We start from the raw sequence: 6,386 nt of genomic DNA on the forward strand, positions 1-6,386 counted from the left end.
AGCTTTGGAGCCTTTCCTGGTACTAGCTCTTGTAGACCAGGCTGGCCTCGAATTCACAGAGATCCGCCTGCCTCTGCCTCCCGAGTGCTGGGATTAAAGGCATGCGCCACCACTGCCCAGCAACACTTGCAATCACAGCATTTTTTTTTTCTCTAAATTTCATTTTCTTTGGGGTCTGTAAAAGACAAAACTCTTCTGGTACATGGATGCTGAGTCAGAGGGTATTTGTTTAAAGAACACACTTCTTTTTATGCAGACTTTAGATGAAATCTTCTGCGGAGCTTATATTTAAAAAGTTGTGCCCCCAACTCCACACCCAAATCATATTGACAGTAGTTGCTTGTATTTACCTGAGACATACCTAATTCATCCAGCAGAGGGTGCTCAAACATCACTTTGGCACCGTGAGGCGCCACATCCCTTTTCTGAATACTAGAGACACTGGTTCTGCTTCATCAAGTTCCCACAGCAAATACGTGTTCAGTTTTGTAGAATATAAGGTCGTAGAACTAAAGTTCCCTTTTACACGTGCCTGACTTTTTATATGGGTGCTCGGGATCGACTCAGATCCTCACTTTACCCTGAGCCATCTCCCAGCTCTCTAATTCCTGCTCCCTAATCTTGAGGCATGGTCTCATTTACCCAAGACTAGCCTGGGTCTCGATATGTAGCAGAGGGTGATCTTGAACTTTGAATCCACCTCCCATGTGCTGGAATTACAGCCATGCCCTACCATGCCTGGTTTATGTGGTATCGGAGGTCAATGGCATGGCTTCAGAGATGCTGGTCAAGCACTCTACCAATAGAGGGGGATCCCAGTTTCCTGGTGTCTTAAAGCAAACCACATGTCCTTCCAGAGCTCCAGAACTGCAGCTCTACTGTGCTTCTGGAAGGAGAGCCGGAGGCATCTGAAGCATCACAGCCACAACTACCACATACTATACTATACACTGATCCATCACAAGAAACAGCGCTGACAATGTTTAATGTCATCAGAGGCAGAAGCGCAAAACTGGCTTTGGAATTATCCTAGCATCTTCAAAATTAGCACCTGTGGGCTATACTTATCACCTCCACGTTGTTGCCTGGTGATGAGTTTTGCTAACGTGGAAAATGAATGCATCTTGGTTTTGGCTTTTTAATCTGTTGCTGTATACAGTTTATGGGCTAAAATAAGTGGTAGGTTATTTTTCAGTTTAGGCATTTCTCTTATTCAGTGGTTTTTCAACCTGTGGGTGTCCCAATCCCTTTGGGGACCAAATAACCTTTTCACGGTCATTTGAACATCAAAAAACACAGATATTTATAGCACAATTCACAACAGTAGCGAAATTATAGTTATGAAGTAGCAACAAAAACAATCATATGGTTGGGGTTATCATGACATGAGGAACCGTATTAAAGGGTTGCAGCATTGGGAAGGTAGAGAATTGCTGTTCTAATTCATGTTCAAAGCTATTTGACTTTCTTAAGAACACTGGGGTACACGAGGAAACAAAAGGAACACTAGGTTTAGAGCAGAGGGTCAACAACCCAAGGATTGAGTTTCTGCTGCAGATGGGACTAAATAGAAACAAAGCAAAACATCAATGCTCGGCCACACTTCTCGCTTAGGCGCTTAGGGTTATAAAAGCAGAGTAGCAAGCGTGGAAGTCAGTAGCTCTTTCTCCCACAGTCTGGAAAAAGAGTATATGATCTCTTACCTTAATAGACTTGAGGGGACTCTAAGATGGGTTTGCAGCTAACCACAGGCTATGGGCCTCCTGCAGTGATCTCGGTCCCTGCAACACTGGACTGTAATCCCAGTAAGCAGAGAAGCTCCGGGCTGGTCTTCTTGGGAACCTAGGCCCTCCTGCCAAGACAGAACCAACAAGTACCTGACCAGAACCAAGCTGAAGGATGCCTTATACCCATGTGTTAGCGACAGAGAGCCAACAGGAGTCAAAGGAACCATAGCTACTACTGATTTAAAGAAAATACTGGGTTTTTAAATAAAGGCATTGGCGAAGAGATGCTGGCAGTTTCCATGTTTGGACAATGTGTTTCCCACTGGGGTTCTGCCAAGAAAGATAGCCAGGGCATGGTAAGGCTTGGGCACTCATCTGCCTACATGACATGCCATTGGCTTCTGGAAGGAACAGAAGCTGCGGTGAGCTTCAAAGTCTATTATCACCCTACTCAGGGATCTCCTCACATGCAGGGAGAGCCTGTTGCCTGCTCTAACTCACCTCAGAAGAGCCCTCTGTCTACAACTTCGGGGTGGTGAGTTGGAGACATTAACCACACCTGGCTTACCTGCCAATTTTACCCAACTCCCACCCAGTTCCACAGACCAACTGATCAATCGGTCTCTGTTGATTTAGCTTGACGGGGTGGGTGTTTTATGATAACATCTGGTTTCCCTTGTTAACTTAAGAAATATTTCAAAAACGCCCCTGAAATGCCGAGAATAACGTAGCACCGTATTACCCTCTCTGGATGCGTTTTCTCTGATGTAGAGGCTGCAGGTTAAGGGCATGGACTTTGGAGTAGGAATGATGTGGTCTTCAAACTCTGCTTGGCTTCTTATTAACTATGTGTTCCTAGGGAACTGAATTCACCTCGTTAACCCTTGGCTTTCTGTCCATAAGATGAAATGGACAATCAGCTCAGTGGTTCTGGTCTAGATTAAGTGAGATAGGAGAGGCTAAGTAGGCAACTCGATGGCCAGGTGCATGCTTAGAGAACAGGAAGCCCTGGGTTCGATTCTCAGCCCTGAAAAAATAGTCAAGATGAGAAAGTATATGCAAAGTACTTCCAAAAATGCCTGGCTCATACAAATACCTCAAAACAACCATTATTGTAACCTGTTTACATTCATATGACTGAGACCTAAAGTGCAATAATTAAAAAAGCATACTGTATAAAGACTGCCTAATGAAGGAGAAAGAGACAGAAAGTATAGATCAAAAGGAAATGAAAGACATACCAGTCCTTTCCAGTGTATGAGACTTTATTAGATACCGATTCAAATGAATTAAGTACTGGCCGATGGTATAAGGAATTATGGCTAACTTAAAACATAAGAACCACATAGAAATCATAGTTTTATAAAGGAAAAGTTTGGGGTCTGGGGATGAGATCTTCTCTAGCATGCATAAGGTCCCCGGTTCCATCCCCAGCATCACTGAATAATTAACTGATTGATCAATTAATTAATTTAAAAGACCTGGATGGGTAGAGAGATAGCTCAGTGGCTACTTGCTGCTCCTGCAGAGAATGGAAGTTCAGTTCCCATCACCCACATCTGGCTCACAGCTTCCTGCTACTCCAGCATCGACTACTTGTGTTAGTATCACAGGCTCACACCACCACGCAGTGATGGTAATACAGGCTCACACCACCATGCAATGCTGGTCCTGTAGGCACACACCACCATGCTAAACTTCTTTACATGGGTTCAAGGGCTGGAACTCAGGGGTCTTCATCTCGTCCAGCATACACTTTACTGAGTCATCCCTGAGCCCCAGCAGGCATTTCAGTGTTTTACATACTTAAGGAAGTCATCTTTTTCTTCACTCTTCCATCTATCAGTCGGTACTGGTATCACAAGAAAGCATGTCTGGGATTCTTGAGTGTTCCCCAAAGGCTCATGTGGTAGGGACTTTATCATCAGCCTGGCACTCTGGGGAGGTGGTGGAATCTTTAAAAGGTGGGACCTAATGGGAGGTTTGGGGTCATGGGAGTCATGCCTTCAAGGGGAGGGTTGTGGGGCCTCGATTTCTTCCTCTCACCTCCTGGCCAGAGGTGAACAGCTGTGTTGCACCATGCTGTCGCTGATATGATGCCCCCTGCCACAAATCCAAAGGCAACCGAGCCAACCCCCCTTGGACTGAACCCCAGATGTTTTTCCGCAGCAACAGAAAGCCTATTAGCAAAGCTTGGTAATGAGTAATTTTCTCTTTAAGCCACCTTTGAGAGGAAGCTAGAGGAAGTGAAGAAAAACACTGAAAATTCCTCGATAGCCACATTAATTAACACATCCTCCCATCCAACTGTTTCCTCCTGGGTCTGAATGGCAGGCCTCCAACTCCATCGCACAACACAGTCTCGGCTTGTGGAGCCCAGAGCCGTCTGTGTACATCTCCAGAGAAAGGCTTCCAGCCAAAAGGTGGGGATTCAGTGTCGGCCGGCACTTCAGGAGCATTCCCTTCACCATGGCATGCAGGGTTTTGTTTTTAAATTTCCAATGTGAAAAAAAAATTAAGGTTTTTATTCAGTAGAAATGCTTATGGAGTCTCAGTATCTGAAGCCTCGGCAAGAGTTCCTGAAACAAAATTATTTCATGACACTCAAATGATATTCAAATGCACATTGAAAAATTATTATTGCTAGTCTACACATTCAACTTCTAGATCCTGAATAACCCCGTATTACTACTAACAGTGAGACCAATCCCATATGGTTTTAAGTTTTTCCATCTGTATTGGTTACTTTTTCTCATAGTTATGGTGAAAATGCTGGACAGAAGAACTTTATTTGAGCTCTTGATTTTAGAGTGCTCTGTCATGTTATTAGAAGAGTTACCACGGAGGCCAGAAAGCAGAGAGCGTGACCATGCCAGTGTCTGCCCTTTGTCCCCTTTTCCTCTTTACTGTCCGGAACTCCAGCCCGTGGGATGGCACCACTCAGGCTGAGTGTTTCCCTTTTTGTTAACCCTCTTAGGAAATGCCCCCACAGACAGACACACCCGGAGATGTGCCCCACTGGTCTCCTAAGTGACCCTACATCCAGTCAAGTTGACAGTGAGAATTAACTGTCACACGCTCTTACACACTGGGATATCACGAGATGGGAACACAGCTCAGCTGGCTCTAGACCAATGGGTATTTTTCTGGAGGGTGTTTTATAATAGATGGAACACTTTTAACTGATTTTTCTTGTCTCATGTGATGAGATTAGGAATTTGGGCAGGGTTCAGCCCTTCAGAAAATCAGCGAAGGTCACTGCCTCAACTGAATTTAGTAGGCAGATGGAGCGCAATGGAAGGAGTCCAAGGAAGTCTTGCTCACTAGATTTACATCTGATCTTTCCTCACACCAGGACTCCTCTTTCTATAATATGCCCCATAATTCAAATTTCTGACTTCCTCAAGCAAAGACAGAAGCTGCTGGCACACTCAGAAGTCTAGACACAACATGGGTGAATGCATGGAGATTTCTGCCTAGTTTATTGGTCATGTCAAACCACAATGTCAGACCAGGCTTAAGGAGAGGGGAAATAGAGTCTACCTCTTGACGTGCTTTAGGAAGAAAAGAAATTGATACCAAGCATCTCTGGTTGGTTGGTTTTGAAACAGGGTTTTACGTGCTCTAAGCTAATTTTGAACTATTTTTCCTCTGCCTTCTACCTTCAAAGTGCTGGGATGCTAGACATGTATCACCACGACCAGCTAGTTGGTTGGTTTTGGAGACATGTTCTCCATAGGGTCCAAATTATTCTCTCACTCACAATCAGCTTGCCTCACTTTCTCAGGCGCCAGGTTATTAGGTTCATTTCCCCACATCTGGCTTTTAGAGTTATTTTACTAATTGAGAAGAAGTTTGATATTATTTAAAAATAGATTAGGATTAAATACAAGTTAGGGCAACTCAAGTAGATGGAAGACCTAACAGACTGTAAACAAATTGACAAGCCATAAGGGTGTGCACATGTCAAGGTGTGAGTGTAAAGATCAGAGGGCAAACTTGGGTGTTGGCCCTTGCTTTCTCTCTTGTTTGGGGCAGAGTCTCTTATGTCTCACTGCTCATACTCCAAGCTAACAGGACTGAGAGCTTATAGGGGTGCTCCCCTTTTCTCCAGCCATCACACCACAAGAGTGCTGGGATTACAGGTGGCCACTGTTGGGTCTGCCTCTACATGGGTTCTGGGCATCCGAACATGGATCCCCACACTTGCACAGCAAGCATTTACCCATTGGTGCATCTACCAGCCTCCTCTTCCACTTTTTTAGAGACAAGGGGTCAAATAAATCCCAGCGTAGTCTTGCACTTGTTATGTAACTGAGGTTTGCCTTAAAGTCCTTTTCTCTCTTCCTCTGCCTTCCAAGTGCTGAGATTATTAGCATGCCCCACCACACCTGGCTATCATTTCATGTTTAGAATTTTCATTTACAACTTACTTTCTGGAGAAATAAAGATTTAAACTAATCTCAATAAAAACACAGGTGGATGTTGATCGAGGTTTTTGTCCTGTCTGGTCCCACAGCCGTTAAGTCCCAAAGAAACACACAGAGGTCTACATTAATCATAAACTGGTTAGCCTATTAGCTCAGGCTTCTTATTAATTCTTATAACTTATATTAGCCCATAATTCTTGTCTGTGTTAGCCACGTGGCTTGGTACCTT

General features: G+C 44.3%; 1 long non-coding RNA gene across 1 annotated transcript in view; it reads right to left on the bottom strand.

The window, feature by feature from the left end:
- The window catches only part of LOC126501605 (uncharacterized), a 5,760-nt gene extending 3,298 nt beyond the window's left edge, over positions 1-2,462 (bottom strand). The window contains exon 1 of the long non-coding RNA XR_007591736.1: positions 1,704-2,462. This is a non-coding gene — a long non-coding RNA (uncharacterized lncRNA). The remainder of the gene's footprint in view (positions 1-1,703) is intronic.
- Between the last annotated feature and the right edge of the window lie 3,924 nt (positions 2,463-6,386).

Source organism: Alexandromys fortis, unplaced genomic scaffold (genome assembly GCF_014885135.2).
Source record: "Alexandromys fortis isolate MF-2015 unplaced genomic scaffold, M_Fortis_MF-2015_v1.1 scaffold_5, whole genome shotgun sequence".
In the NCBI taxonomy this organism is placed as follows: Eukaryota; Metazoa; Chordata; class Mammalia; order Rodentia; family Cricetidae; genus Alexandromys; species Alexandromys fortis.